This window comes from Oncorhynchus nerka, linkage group LG22, assembly GCF_034236695.1.
Source record: "Oncorhynchus nerka isolate Pitt River linkage group LG22, Oner_Uvic_2.0, whole genome shotgun sequence".
Lineage (NCBI taxonomy): Eukaryota > Metazoa > Chordata > Actinopteri > Salmoniformes > Salmonidae > Oncorhynchus > Oncorhynchus nerka.
In genome coordinates, this window is record NC_088417.1 from 85,185,633 (window position 1) to 85,200,584 (window position 14,952).

General features: G+C 44.7%; 1 pseudogene; it reads right to left on the reverse strand.

Annotated features, from left to right (window-relative positions):
* Positions 1-2,128: 2,128 nt before the first annotated feature.
* On the reverse strand, positions 2,129-11,766 carry LOC115104816 (BRCA1-associated protein-like; annotated as a pseudogene).
* Positions 11,767-14,952: the final 3,186 nt, after the last annotated feature.

The following is a 14,952-nucleotide window of genomic DNA, read 5'->3' on the forward strand; positions in this document are numbered from 1 at the left end:
AACCGTCACCCCAGTCTGAGGTCCTGAGAGCTCTGGAGAAGGTTTTCCTCAAGGATCTCTCTGTACTTTCTCTGTTTATCTTTCCCTCAATTCCGACTACTCTTCCAGTCCCTGCCGCTGAAAAACATCCCCGCAGCATGATGCTGCCACCACCATGCTTCTCCGCAGGGATGGTGCCAGGTTTCCTCCAGACATGATGCTGCCACCACCATGCTTCTCCGCAGGGATGGTGCCAGGTTTCCTCCAGACATGATGCTGCCACCACCATGCTTCTCCGCAGGGATGGTGCCAGGTTTCCTCCAGACATGATGCTGCCACCACCATGCTTCTCCGTAGGGATGGTGCCAGGTTTCCTCCAGATATGATGCTGCCACCACCATGCTTCTCCGCAGGGATGGTGCCAGGTTTCCTCCAGACATGACGCTGCCACCACCATGCTTCTCCGCAGGGATGGTGCCAGGTTTCCTCCAGACCTGACGCTTGGCATTCAGGCCAAAGAGTTCAATCTTGGTTTCATCAGACCAGAGAATCTTGTTTCTCATGGTCTGAGAGTCCTTTATCTGCCCTTTGGCAAACTCCAAGCAGGCTTTCATATGCCTTTTACTGAAGAGTGGCTTCCGTCTGGCCACTCTACCATAAAGCCCTGATTGGTGGAGTGCTGCAGAGATGGTTGACTTTCTGGAAGGTTCTCCCGTCTCCACAGAGGAGATCTGTCAGAGTGACTTCTCCCTCGATTGCTCAGTTTGGCCGGGCGAACAGCTTTAGGAAGAGTCTTGGTGGTTCCAAACTTCTTCCATTTAAGAATGATGGAGGCCACTGTGTTCTTGGGGACCTTCAATACTGCAGAATTTTTTTGGTACAGATCTGTGCCTCAACATAAACCTGTCTCGGAGCTTACCGACAATTCTTTTGACCTCATGGCTTGATTTTTGCTCTGACATGCACTGTCAACTGTGGGACCTTATATAGACAGGTGTGTCCCTTTCCATTTCATGTCCAATCTATTCAATTTACTACAGGTGGACTCCAATCAAGTTGTAGAGACATCTCAAGGATGATCAATGGAAACATCTGAGCTCAATTTAGAGTCTCATAGCAAAGCGTCTGAATACTTATGTAAATTAGCTATTTCTATTTGTTTTGTTATATAAATTTGCTAACATTTCCAAAAACCTGTTTTCGCTTTGCCATTACGTGGCATTGTGTGTAGATTGATGAAAATTCAAAAAAAAATGTAATTCATTTTAGAATAAGGCTGTAATTTAACAAATTGTGGAAAAGGTCAAGGGGTCTGAATATATATATATATATATAAATACTGTGTATATATATATATACTGTATATATATATATATATATATTTAAATATCAGAAATCTGAGGGGGCATGTGCCCCTGTGCCCCCTATGGGCATGACGCCTCTGCTTGAGTACATATTTTGTCTTAAATTAATGTTAAGTCTACCTATCTGAAATCTGAATCAGGCTGACATGAATTATGATATTGAAATATCTTCCTATAAAGTTTACCACACCTTGTTAAATGTGTCCATCAACAATGAAAGAGCCACAGCTTCTGTATTATAGTTCGCTCACCCTCAGCAACCATACTTTTTTCAGACTGCATTTAGGGTAAACGCTGCATTTCCAGCTCAACCAAAAATAACCTTTACATTTCCACCGGCCTACAACGCTGATCTTCAGAGCTACGTATTGAATCCAGCCCATAGACAGGAGATTTAGGGGTGCTGAGGGTGCTGCTAAAAAAGAATATCATTTTTTAAATAAAAATTACATTAAATTAGTGCTCTAGGCCTTTATGACTGCTGTATGAGCGAAATACTCGTCAGCAGGGCGCCACGAAAAATCCCCCCCTTGGAGCGGGGAGAAAAATCCCCCAGCCCTAACTCTCTCTATGACTCACAGCTTATGGTTTACTCTCTTCAACGTGACTTATGGTATAGTTGACCATCTTTAACTTCCCTTTACACAGACATCACACAGAAATGACTGGGCAGCCGTGGTGGGTGGTAAAGTATTATTTAAAAAGAGGCCTTTTCTAGGAACTCTTCATTTTGACTATCATGAACCTTCATAGAGGAACTTTTAAAACAAAACCATCACCCCGAGTACAAATGGCAACACAATTTATTGAGCACTTTAACATGTATACACAGTGAATACTTAAACTGCTTTAAGTTGACATTCAGGAAGGTAAAATAAAATATGACATGTTCACAATAGGCTAAAGATGGGATCCTGCTGCTGCCGTGTACTATTCCAACGTCTGTGTTGACCTAGATACAATACCATGCTATGACAATATTGATGCTATATTATAGTGGAAAGTTGTGACTGAGCAGAAAATACCGGTAGCCTTTCAGCATTTCAACACAAACGTGTTCACAGGTTATCAGGATCTGGTCAGTAGTGCAGTGTGTAGGCAATATGGTGCCCTTTCAGGCTTGCCACAGATGTGTTGTCAGTGAAGAAAATGGTGGTCACATACACACAGTTAAGTGCAGGGAAACAGGAGTCAAACTGTTGTATGATATTGTATTTGTAGAGTATTGTACTGTATTACAGGGATTGACATTAAAGTCTGAAAGGCACTTGCCCGAAAATATAAATGAGCTATTTACACACAGAAGTGCCATATATTGCCTGTCTTTCACCTACACATAGGGGAGGAACCAGAAAGATCACTACTGGAATTCTTTGTATTTTGGTTGTTACTAGCAAGTAGAACAGGCTCAACTTGCCCAACTGCCATACATTGTCTGTCTTTCATTTAAACAATGGGGAGGAACCAGAAAGATCAGCTTTAGGTTACTGGAATTCTTTGCAGTTTGGTTGTTTTTACTTTTTTTTGTAAAAAATCACCTGCCCAACGTGCAACCTTAGGCTTAACTTGCATGACTGCTCAAATGACTTGGCCCAGGCAATAGGGCAACCCTTGACATCAGGTGCACATCTCAGATTAGTGTAGGAATGCCAAAGCATCAGCCACATATACCTGTGCCCGTCTGTTAAGTCTACAGCTCTGACACAGAGCTAAATTGAGAAATTAAATATTTCAGCACTTGACTTAATCTCTCAGATAAAGTGATGTTCAGTTTGTTTTCTGTCACATATTAAATGATCTCAATGAAAAATAAATAAACAATCTCACGATAGAACTGAGTCATTCCGTTTCCTGAGAACAGATTGGAGTCAGATGTTCGATAAAACAGAGATGACAAACGCTGACAACCAGCTGGTAGTGAACCTCGGAAGCAGACTTTCTAAACCCATTTATAACAACACACATACCTACAAAAAGTGACTGGACAGTTCGTTAGAAAAGCCAACATATTCAAACATGAGGTATTTGTCCACTTCTCACTTCCTTATTCACATGAATCTCTCCTCCTTTCAGGAAGAAAAGAGGGTGACTTTTTTTTATAGAAGGATGGAGGGAGAAGTCAAAGTGGGCACCTTGAAGCAGAGATATACACTTAACTTCTGATCCCATCCTCTTAAGAGTACTGTCAAAGGAGCCAAAGTCCATTTGAAAAGCACAAACACACACAATTGCGCAAACACACACAATTGCGCAAACACGCATGCACGCACGCACACCACACACACTTTAATATGGTAATTTTGGTGGGGCATTTCAGGCATCTGACATCTTTGGTTTTACCACAGGCACAAATTCAAAATAGGCTATATCATAGAAAATGTATGAAAACAAAAATGTTTGGTCTTCCTTCAAGGTTAGGAATAAGGTTAGCAGTGTGGTTAAGGCTAGGTTTAAGGTTCGGTTTAAAATCACATTTTAAGAAAATAAATTGTAGAAATAGGCAGGGTTTATGACTTTGTGGCAATTAGTGAAGGCCGACATCTCTTCTTCTCTCCACTTCCTGGTTGTGCCACTTCCCCAGAATTAGGTTCTAGTCTCTGCCTCCCCCAGAATTAGGATCTAGTCACTCCCTCCCCTTTTTGGACCGCCCCCCTGCGGCCTCAGCCTATGGCGGTGGTGGGTCCTGGGGCAGGAGTGGCTGCTGCGCCTATGTTGATGTGTCCTTCCTGTATCTCAGTTCTGGTCTCTGGAGGCAGACCTATCTGCTGCTAAGTCTCCAGGTAAAACATGACATCTCTCAGCTGCTCCCGGAGCCCTGCTATCACCCCGTCCTTACGCTCGCCTGGAGGGGGGAAAGAGAGGTTAAAGGCATCAAAGATAAGATAAAATGTTGTCATCCATTTAACTCCTAGATAGAAACTACGTCCACAATGTAGGGTTCCCCCAGAATTAGGTTCTAGTCTCTCCATCCCCCAGAATTAGGCTCTAGTCTCTCCCTCCCCCAGAATTAGGCTCTAGTCTCTCCCTCCCCCAGAATTAGGCTCTAGTCTCTCCCTCCCCCAGAATTAGGCTCTAGTCTCTCCCTCCCCCAGAATTAGGCTCTAGTCTCTCCCTCCCCCAGAATTAGGTTCTAGTCTCTCCCTCCCCCAGAATTAGGTTCTAGTCTCTCCCTCCCCCAGAATTAGGCTCTAGTCTCTCCATCCCCCAGAATTAGGCTCTAGTCTCTCCCTCCCCCCACAATTAGGCTCTAGTCTCTCCATCCCCCAGAATTAGGCTCTAGTCTCTCCCTCCCCCAGAATTAGGCTCTAGTCTCTCCCTCCCCCAGAATTAGGCTCTAGTCTCTCCCTCCCCCAGAATTAGGCTCTAGTCTCTCCCTCCCCCAGAATTAGGCTCTAGTCTCTCCCTCCCCCAGAATTAGGCTCTAGTCTCTCCCTCCCCCAGAATTAGGTTCTAGTCTCTCACTCCCCCATAATTAGGTTCTAGTCTCTCCCTCCCCCAGAATTAGGCTCTAGTCTCTCCATCCCCCAGAATTAGGCTCTAGTCTCTCCCTCCCCCAGAATTAGGCTCTAGTCTCTCCCTCCCCAGAATTAGGCTCTAGTCTCTCCCTCCCCCAGAATTAGGCTCTAGTCTCTCCCTCCCCCAGAATTAGGCTCTAGTCTCTCCCTCCCCCAGAATTAGGCTCTAGTCTCTCCCTCCCCCAGAATTAGGCTCTAGTCTCTCCCTCCCCCAGAATTAGGCTCTAGTCTCTCCCTCCCCCAGAATTAGGCTCTAGTCTCTCCCTCCCCCAGAATTAGGCTCTAGTCTCTCCCTCCCCCAGAATTAGGCTCTAGTCTCTCACTCCCCCAGAATTAGGCTCTAGTCTCTCACTCCCCCAGACTCACCAGTCTCTCTAGCCTTGTGCTCATCTTCAGCCAACTGGGCCTGTAGCTGAACCTGATTGGCTCTCAGACAGCGATTAATTTCCTGTTCCTCTTTCAGCTCCTGACCAAGCTTCGTCACACGGGTCGACAACTGACCACACCTGAAGGAGGGGGAGACAGAGATGGTGCTACCAAGACACACAGATTTTCAATTGCAGATAACAACGTCTCTCCCCACTAGTTTAGAGAGAGAAAGAAAATGAAAACCTACAGTACAACATGACTATGGCCACAGTCAGATTCTAACATTTTACTGTGTCAGGATGATTGACAGCTGCCTGCAGTGTGAGAGGATCCACCTACTTCTTGTCCATGCTCTGTTCGTCCTTGGCCAGCTCTCCCAGCCGACGCTCCAGGTTATCATATCGATCTATGGTCTCCTTAAACTTGGCCTTCATGTTGCTGATCTGAAACACACACACACACACACACACACACACACACACACACACACAAAATCGGGTATTTAGCTGAATGGCTAGATAGAGACATGATTTCAGACATGCAGCAATGATTCTTATCCTACCTCCTCTGCTGTGTCCTTCTCCAGGTGGACAATCTTATTCTCCCAGCCTATGTTTAAACCTTCCCACCAGCCTGTGTACATAGTTATCTACACACACACACACACACAAATCAGTGAAGCACTGTTGCGGTGCTACACAGAAGGTTTTATATTAGTGGTGGGAAGGTTTAAACGACATTGGGATCGTTAACATTTAAAATCCCTAAACAAAAAACATTAATTTTTTACAAAATGAAAATCACAGTGCAGTTATCGCAAAACTACCACTAACAGGTCCCGATCATCACCATCATAAAAGGAACACTATTAAACAGATACCTAATGCAACAATGCTGTAACGTTAGGGGGAGATATGCATCTTTCAAATGATTTACCACGGAAATAAATCGATCCGCACGTCGTCATCGTCGTTAACAGTTCTAAAAAATGTAAGTGAGTAAGACAGGGAAGGGACAGCAGCGAAGTCCTGTATGGTAATACTGAGAAGGTCACGTGAGGTAGTTGTAGTAACCTGCTATATTTATGTTTACCAATAGATGGCAGTATTGACTCAAGACGGGGTTTGCTTTCCGCTATCCATAGCCATTTCCTATGTCTGCCTATATAACCGTGATTTAAGAAAGCTTGAGGTAGCTTAAGCCAGGTGCATTAGAGAATGTTATTCTAAGTTACAATTAAATACTAAACCCTACTTAAGTGTCATGAGTCATCAATCTAAGAAGCCTCTAAGGATACTACATATTTGGTGACGAGGATGGGATAATATGCCACATTGCGAGGGCGTGCCGCAATAAAAAAAAAGCCATGGGCTGCAGAAAAGAGAACGGACAGAAAACAGAATACCCACAGAAGCTCTAGCTACTGCTCTAATCAAGTGATAGAAAGTGAAAGTGAGTGCGCAAACGCAGAGCAAGCATTCTCAATGTACACAGTGCAGTGGGCGAATACGGAAAAAGTGAAGACTTTCATTGTGGAAATGGGAATAAATGGATTTAAGGTACCGTTTGAACTAGACACAGGATGTAGTGTCACGCTGTTGAACAGGTCCCAATTCTATAGGAAGTGGAAAAAACGTTGAAGTGCCTAAACTGAGAGACACCCCCATTAAACTCAAAACGTACACAGTGGAGAAGATCCCTGTGATTGGAGTTGCTGATGTTCAAGTGGAATATCAAGGACAAAAGAAAAGTCTGCCTCTCTTAGTAGTGGAAGGTACTGCCACCAGCTTACTAGGGAGAGGGTGGTTTGAGGAAATAAAATTGAACTGGGATGAAATCAAACATGTCACCACAGAGACATTGACACTGCATCAGTTGATTTCAAAGCATGAGTGTGTTTTCAAAGAAGAGCTAGGGACATTAAAAGGGGTCCAAGCTACCATTCATGTTGCTGCTGATGCTACTCCCAGATTCTATAGGCCAAGCTGAAAGCCTATCTAGGCTTACTGAACTATTATAATCACTTCCTCCCGAACCACTCTACGTTCTTAGCTCCTCTGCATCAACTGTTATGGAAGGATGTGGCCTGGAAATGGTCAGAAAGACAGGAAGAAGCTTTTGCAAAGTAAAGGTGTTACTGCAATCAGCTGAAGTGCTAGTGCACTTCTCACCAGACAGAGATCTCATCTTATCGTGTGATGCCTCATCGTATGGTGTGGGGGCGGTGCTATCACACCAGATGAAGATTGGTGCAGAGAAACCTATCGGGTTCATGTCAAGAATGTTGTCGCCAGCGGAGAAAATAATAATTTAAGAAAATAATCATTTACAAACCAGGTAGATACCATGGGAATGCTGATGCTCTGAGTAGGCTGCCCATTCCAGAAATCATCATTAAGGAAGAAGAAAATGACCAGGTTTTGATGATCGATGTGTTGGATGATGCCCAGGTGAACACAGCACAAATCAGGTAATAGACTTCCAAGGATGTCACGTTATCACAAGTGCATGAATTTATTCTGAAAGGATGGCCTACAGTTCAGATCCTAAAGGAGATCATGTTTGAAAAAATTTAAATATGAAAATAGCATAGCTCAGAAAGGAATTAAGTTGGGTTATTAGCTTTAAAGGGTGGGTGGAGTAGCCTGGTATATTTATGTTGACCAATAGATGGCAGTATTGACTCAATTAAATACTAAACCCTACTTACGTGTCATGACTCATCAATCTAAGAAGCCTCTAAGGATACTACAGTGGTGAAATAAATACAAACTTTGCAAGGTGGAATTGAGCTGCAGAGGCAGTACAGGTTCAATGCTCAACCATCTGAAAGGGAGTCACCGTGAACCAACCAGTTGCTGGCAGCAGATAAGGGACGGAGTGAGAAAATCACAGCGGTTGATATGCAGCCATTGTCAAATGGCAGAGGATGTTGGCTTCACTGCCCTGATGGCATATCTAGAACCAGACTACAAGATGCCATGTCGAAAAAGGGGTAGGGGACAGCAGGAAGATGAGCGCTGTCAGGTAGCCAGGTAGATTGAACTGCATTGGCCCCCATAGCGGTCATACGCAGGATCATATCTGAATTGTGAATTCACGTCATTTTATTATTTTTTCTTATCATTAAAATGTTTTTAAAAAATTGCACTTTAAATGTTAAGAACAATTGTACATTGGGCGCAGGTGTCCTAGCGGTTAAGAGCGTTGGGCCAGTAACTGAATGGTCACTGGTTCAAATCCAAGAGCAGTCTAGGGGAAAAATATGTTGATGTGCCCTTGAGCAAGGAACTTAACCCTAATTGCTCTTGTACGTCGCATTGGATAAATGACTCAAATGTAATTGTATATTTGTTGCATCCCTGTTTTATATACATTGTAGTTGATTATAAACAGAAGTCGGTACTCTTGCCCCTAGCCCTCCACAGTATCCTGTACCTCCAGCATAGTCCCAGACACGGTGGTGAGTGAGCTGCATGGCGTAAGTGTGTTGCGTCTTCTCAAAGTGTTTGTAGGCATGACGACTGACATAGCGACCGCATCCGATATGACCACAGATCAGACAGATCCAAAGGTTCTGGAGGGGGAGGGGCGTAGGAGAGAAAACATTAGCCAGGGGAGGGGGAGGAGAAAACATTAGCCAGGGGAGGGGGGAGAGAAAACATTAGCCAGGGGAGGGCGTAGGAGAAAAACATTAGCCAGGGGAGGGGAGTAGGAGAGAAAACATTAGCCAGGGGAGGGGCGTAGGAGAGAAAACATTAGCCAGGGGAGGGAGTAGGAGAGAAAACATTAGCCAGGGGAGGGAGTAGGAGAGAAAACATTAGCCAGGGGGAGGGAGTAGGAGAGAAAACATTAGCCAGGGGAGGGAGTAGGAGAGAAAACATTAGCCAGGGGAGGGGAGTAGGAGAAAACATTAGCCAGGGGAGGGGAGTAGGAGGAAAACATTAGCCAGGGAGAGGGAGTAGGAGAGAAAACATTTGCCAGGGGGAGGGGAGTAGGGGAGAAAACAGCCAGGGAGAGGGGAGTAGGAGAGAAAACATTTGCCAGGGGAGGGGAGTAGGAGAGAAAACATTAGCCAGGGGGAGGGGAGAGTAGGAGAGAAAACATTAGCCAGGGGAGGGAGTAGGAGAGAAAACATTAGCCAGGGGAGGGGAGTAGGAGAGAAAACATTAGCCAGGGGAGGGAGTAGGAGGGGAGTAGGAGAAAACATTAGCCAGGGGAGGGGAGTAGGAGAGAAAACATTAGCCAGGGGGAGGGGAGTAGGAGAGAAAACATTAGCCAGGGGGAGGGGAGTAGGAGAGAAAACATTTGCCAGGGGGAGGGAGTAGGAGAGAAAACATTTGCCAGGGGAGGGGAGTAGGAGAGAAAACATTTGCCAGGGGAGGGGAGTAGGAGAGAAAACATTTGCCAGGGGGAGGGGAGTAGGAGAAAAACATTTGCCAGGGGAGGGGAGTAGGAGAGAAAACATTTGCCAGGGGAGGGGGAGTAGGAGAGGAAAAACATTTGCCAGGGGAGGGGAGTAGGAGAGAAAACATTTGCCAGGGGGAGGGGAGTAGGAGAGAAAACATTAGCCAGGGGGAGGGGAGTAGGAGAGAAAACATTAGCCAGGGGGGGGAGTAGGAGAGAAAACATTAGCCAGGGGAGGGGAGTAGGAGAGAAAACATTAGCCAGGGGGAGGTGAGTAGGAGAGAAAACATTAGCCAGGGGAGGTGAGTAGGAGAGAAAACATTAGCCAGGGGAGGGGAGTAGGAGAGAAAACATTAGCCAGGGGAGGGGAGTAGGAGGGAAAACATTAGCCAGGGGGAGGGGAGTAGGAGAGAAAACATTAGGGAGTAGGAGAGAGTAGGAGAGAAAACATTTGCCAGGGGAGGGGAGTAGGAGAGAAAACATTAGCCAGGGGAGGGGAGTAGGAGAGAAAACATTAGGGAGTAGGAGAGAAAACATTTGCCAGGGGAGGGGAGTAGGAGAGAAAACATTTGCCAGGGGAGGGGAGTAGGAGAAAATATTTGCCAGGGGGAGGGGAGTAGGAGAGAAAACATTAGCCAGGGGAGGGAGTAGGAGGGAAAACATTAGCCAGGGGGAGGGGGTAGGAGAGAAAACATTAGCCAGGGGGGGGCGTAGGAGAGAAAACATTTGCCAGGGAGAGGGGAGTAGGAGAGAAAACATTTGCCAGGGGAGGGGAGTAGGAGAGAAAACATTAGCCAGGGGAGGGGAGTAGGAGGAAAACATTAGCCAGGGGAGGGGGGTAGAGAGAAAACATTAGCCAGGGGAGGGGGTAGGAGAGAAAACATTAGCCAGGGGAGGGGCGTAGGAGAGAAAACATTTGCCAGGGAGAGGGGAGTAGGAGAGAAAACATTTGCCAGGGGAGGGGAGTAGGAGAAAAACATTAGCCAGGGGGAGGGGAGTAGGAGAGAAAACATTAGCCAGGGGAGGGGCGTAGGAGGGAAAACATTAGCCAGGGGGAGGGGCGTAGGAGGGAAAACATTAGTCAGGGGGAGGGGTGTAGGAGGGAAAACATTAGCCAGGGGGAGGGGCGTAGGAGGGAAAACATTAGCAACAAGAGTACCTGTAGATGTATGCAAATGTATGTAGTGTTGATTTTAGTGTGTAAATAATGTTTACCTCCTGAACTCCACATTCAAAGAACTTGTTCTCCTCTACAGGCTCTGGGGTCTGACATTACCGACACACCGGACACCTGGAACAGAACAGTCAATACACCCCAGTCAACACCTTTACACACATAAAAACACCAAATGTACAGTAGCTACCACTTCTATTGTCCCCATGCTAAAACACAATGCCATATTGCTCACATGTTGTGCCACAAAAGGACTAAAACTGCAGCACATGACAGTCATTCACTGACCAGAGAGAGGGAGGATGGAGAAATGAACTCAGGGTCATGCTGTGAGTCGTGTGTGTGTGCTGGTATATACTCACGAGGCATCCTCCCAGCGTTGCAGACACAGGCTGTGGAAGTTGTGGTTACAGAGTGTAGTGAGTACCCCATTCACTGACTCATCCATCCTCTCCAGACACATGGTACACTTAGGAAGCTCTGCCAGCTCAATCACTGGAAGACTGGAAAACTGGCGCCCTGGAGGTGAGAGGGTGAGAGAGAGAAATTATTCAAATCTATGTCCTCAGGTGCACTGCTCAGACAGTCATTAGAGGTACTGGTGTACATACTGTACCTGCTCAGACTTGATGACCTCAGCTCTCTCCACATAGACCAGCTGGCAGACTGCATCCTCTATGGAGTTGAACGTACGGCCATTACACGCTGTGTAGAAACTATCTGCATCAGCCTGGAGAGAGAAAGGGGGAGACAGAGAGAGATGGACGGAGTAATAATGTGAATAATTCTAAAAACAGATTCTAAACAGACTTTCAGATACAACAACAGCAGTGTTCTATGATCTTACTCATTTCACCTGGCTACTAAACTTGATCAGCACCATATACTGGTTAGGGGTGGAGTCTCGTATGATCTTCATGTGCTCCATGACATCATAAAATGGTGCCACAAACTTCATGAGGTCGTGGCTTCTTGCCAAATGAAGCTTCTCCTGATAACAGCAGAGAATCCCCTCCTGGATCAAGAGCCTTGCTTTCTAATATTTATTTTGAGTGTGCAGCAAACTGACTAGCATTTTTTAGTTACTTGTAAAACTTTATGGGATTTTATATGTACTTGTTAGTATTTCTAACCTTCGGATTAGAGGCTATCTGGGGTTTGAAAGTAGCGCCCCTCGTGTTCAGCGCCGATATGACCAAATATCCCAATCTGGACACCGCCCAAGCCTACTGAATGGAAATATAAAGTCAATGGGTTCAGACTCAATGAGCACTGTTAGTTTCTGAACAGAGTAAAAACTCAAAACGGATGACTAGAATGTTGTTTTCGCAGTAGAGTGCACTGGTAGCAGTTCCTCTCTACCGGGTCTCCATGATGTTTACAAGCGACCTTCTGTTCACCTTCCTCAACAGACCTTGGCCAGACACTCTGTTCCCCTTTTCTCTCACAGTAACATGCTGACCACACCACTTTTGTGTACACATACATATTATTCAATCATTTCATCCAAACTGCTAGTGCGGGTCAACGAGTGTCTGCGTAGCCAGGTGCTAAAATAGAACTTGGTTCTACTTGACGCATGACGTGCTGCAAGTCCCTCCTCTCCCATCTCCTCATAGTCTTTTAGGAGCATATACGCACATGGGTGATTGAAAAATGAACTGAGGTTCACACTCCAGTCCAGTTGATGGTGGTAATGCACATTAAAGTTAGTTGCCAACTGCCATATAAAGTCCACAGAAGAAGACAGAAGGCAGAGAGATTACTAGAAACTAACTAGATTTCCCCTTTTATCTGTGGATTAATTGTTTGAGTAGAGAACATACGATTTTGTGTGACTCAAAATGGGTAAAAATTCTACAAAGATCCAGAAAAAAGGACCTTCCAGGTAAAATAACAACCCAATGTTTATATCCCAGGACAAATTAGCTAGCAACAGCAAGCTAGCTAGCTAAATGGCCATTAATGTTTTCTTGTGTTTCGAACTGTCCCCAAATGAAGTTGGTTCAGAGTTCGTTTTGATATTTCAACCTGTGTTTACATCCTAATAATAAGAAAGATTGCTCAGAAAACCAGTGTTTTAATCGGCGTATGCTTTCTTAGATTTTGACTTAATGCCGATTAAGATAAGCAGAGTAAGGTGTTTACATGTCTAAAGCCATACTCTGCCTTCTGCCATAATTAGTTTAATATCAAATGATTAGTCTGCATGTAAACACACTCAGTGTTGTGTATGGCAACAGAGACTCACTTGGTCTTGTAGAGGTGCATGATGCCGTGGACGATCTCCACTGAGGGGTTTCCACTGAAGAAGGAGATCTGGTCTGGAAGCTGCTTGAAGGGCGAGTCTGGAGCCACCTCTGTGCCCTCGGCACTGACCTCTGTAGGGCCCTCAATAGGACCTCTCCCGTCTGGTTGATCCTCTAGGGCTCCTCCACCCTCCTCTCCCTCTGCCCCAGTCTGCTCACCAAGGGGAGAAATGTAGGTTTGTAGTAGTTTCTATCCCTATAAAGTCTGACAGACTGATAACCACAGCTGTATTTTCTTTAGTCAGTCATTCTGAAATCTCAGAATATGTTTTAACACACCCCATCTCCCTATACACACACACCACATGTATTAGTATTATTACACACCAACATATAATAATGCATTGGTTTGTGTACAGCATCATATTAATTAAATATGTCATCCATATTGCTATATACCCCGATTCTTACCAGGATTGGGTGGGAAGGTCTCGATGACCATGTCTCCCATGGTTCTGCTGCCGATGTGATGATGTAAGACGGCTGCTCTCTCCAACTGTCTTCCCACTCAGAGAGAGCCTGGCTGAGCTCAGTGCTTTCTCCTGCAAATCCTCCTCTGACACATCCTCAACTACAGGGCCAGAGAGCAAAAGGGGGAGAGGTAGAGAAAAAGGGAGAATAGGCAAACACAAAGCATCAACTTCTGGATCAATACCTATTGCCATCATTGCTGAACTACTCAGACAAATGTGTTCCAGAAATAGTAACATGAGCAGGTCTCTGATGGTAAGAGGGAGTGACTTGCTCTGACTCCTCAAACGTAATTATTCCGCTGTTCTATGTTCTACCGCTGTGAAGCTGGCAAAAATAACTATGTACTTCTGGGTCACATGTTTTTTTAATCCTTCAGAATAAGAGTCAAGTCCTGTATACTTTTGAAAATGTGCACAATCAATATATTTTATACTAATTATCATACAAAGAGTAATTAAAAGTGTTTCTATAAGATATAATGTATTTGTCTATTTTCTTTACGCAACATACAGAAAATTGTGTATGTCCAGCATGAAAAAACTATTGGATGTTAAGATGATCGATCCTTAAAGAGTGGCCACAAAATAAGCAGCAACGCTCCTCTGGGTGTAAGCTCTGTGGATTTGGAAACTACAAGTGCTCCTGAGTAGAATGGCTCCTTTTACTGGACACAATGTACAGAAAATGGTGTATGGTCAAATATGGCAAGATACCACATAGTGCCAAGCCCTGGAAGTGACTGTAAAAATAAATAAAAAATACAATGGATATTGACTAGAACTTTTGAATAATAAAATGTATCAATGTATTTTGCTGAAATTATGCCCTTTATTTGCATGAGGGCTTTTCATGGGCATTTCATGTGATGGTAGTGGTGCTTGACTTGGACTGAAACGGATGCCAGTACTCATTTTGGGTGCCGGTACTGTTTATATTTACAGTTGAAGTCGGAAGTTTACATACACCTTAGCCAAATACATTTAAACTCAGTTTTTCACAATTCCTGACATTTAATCCTAGTAAAAATTCCCTGTCTTAGGTCAGTTAAGATCACCACTTTATTTTAAGAATGTGAAAATGTCAGAATAATAGTAGAGAGAATTATTTATTTCAGCTGTTATTTCTTTCATCAAAGTCCCAGTGGGTCAGATGTTTACATACACTCAATTAGTATTTGGTAGCATTGCCTTTAAAGTTGTTGAACTTGGGTCAAACGTTTCGGGTAGCCTTCCACAAGCTTCCAACAATAAGTTGAGTGAATTTTGGCCCATTCCTCCTGACAGATCTGGAGTAACTGAGTCAGATTTGTAGGCCTCCTTGCTCGCACACGCTTTTTCAGTTCTGCCCACAAATTTTCTATA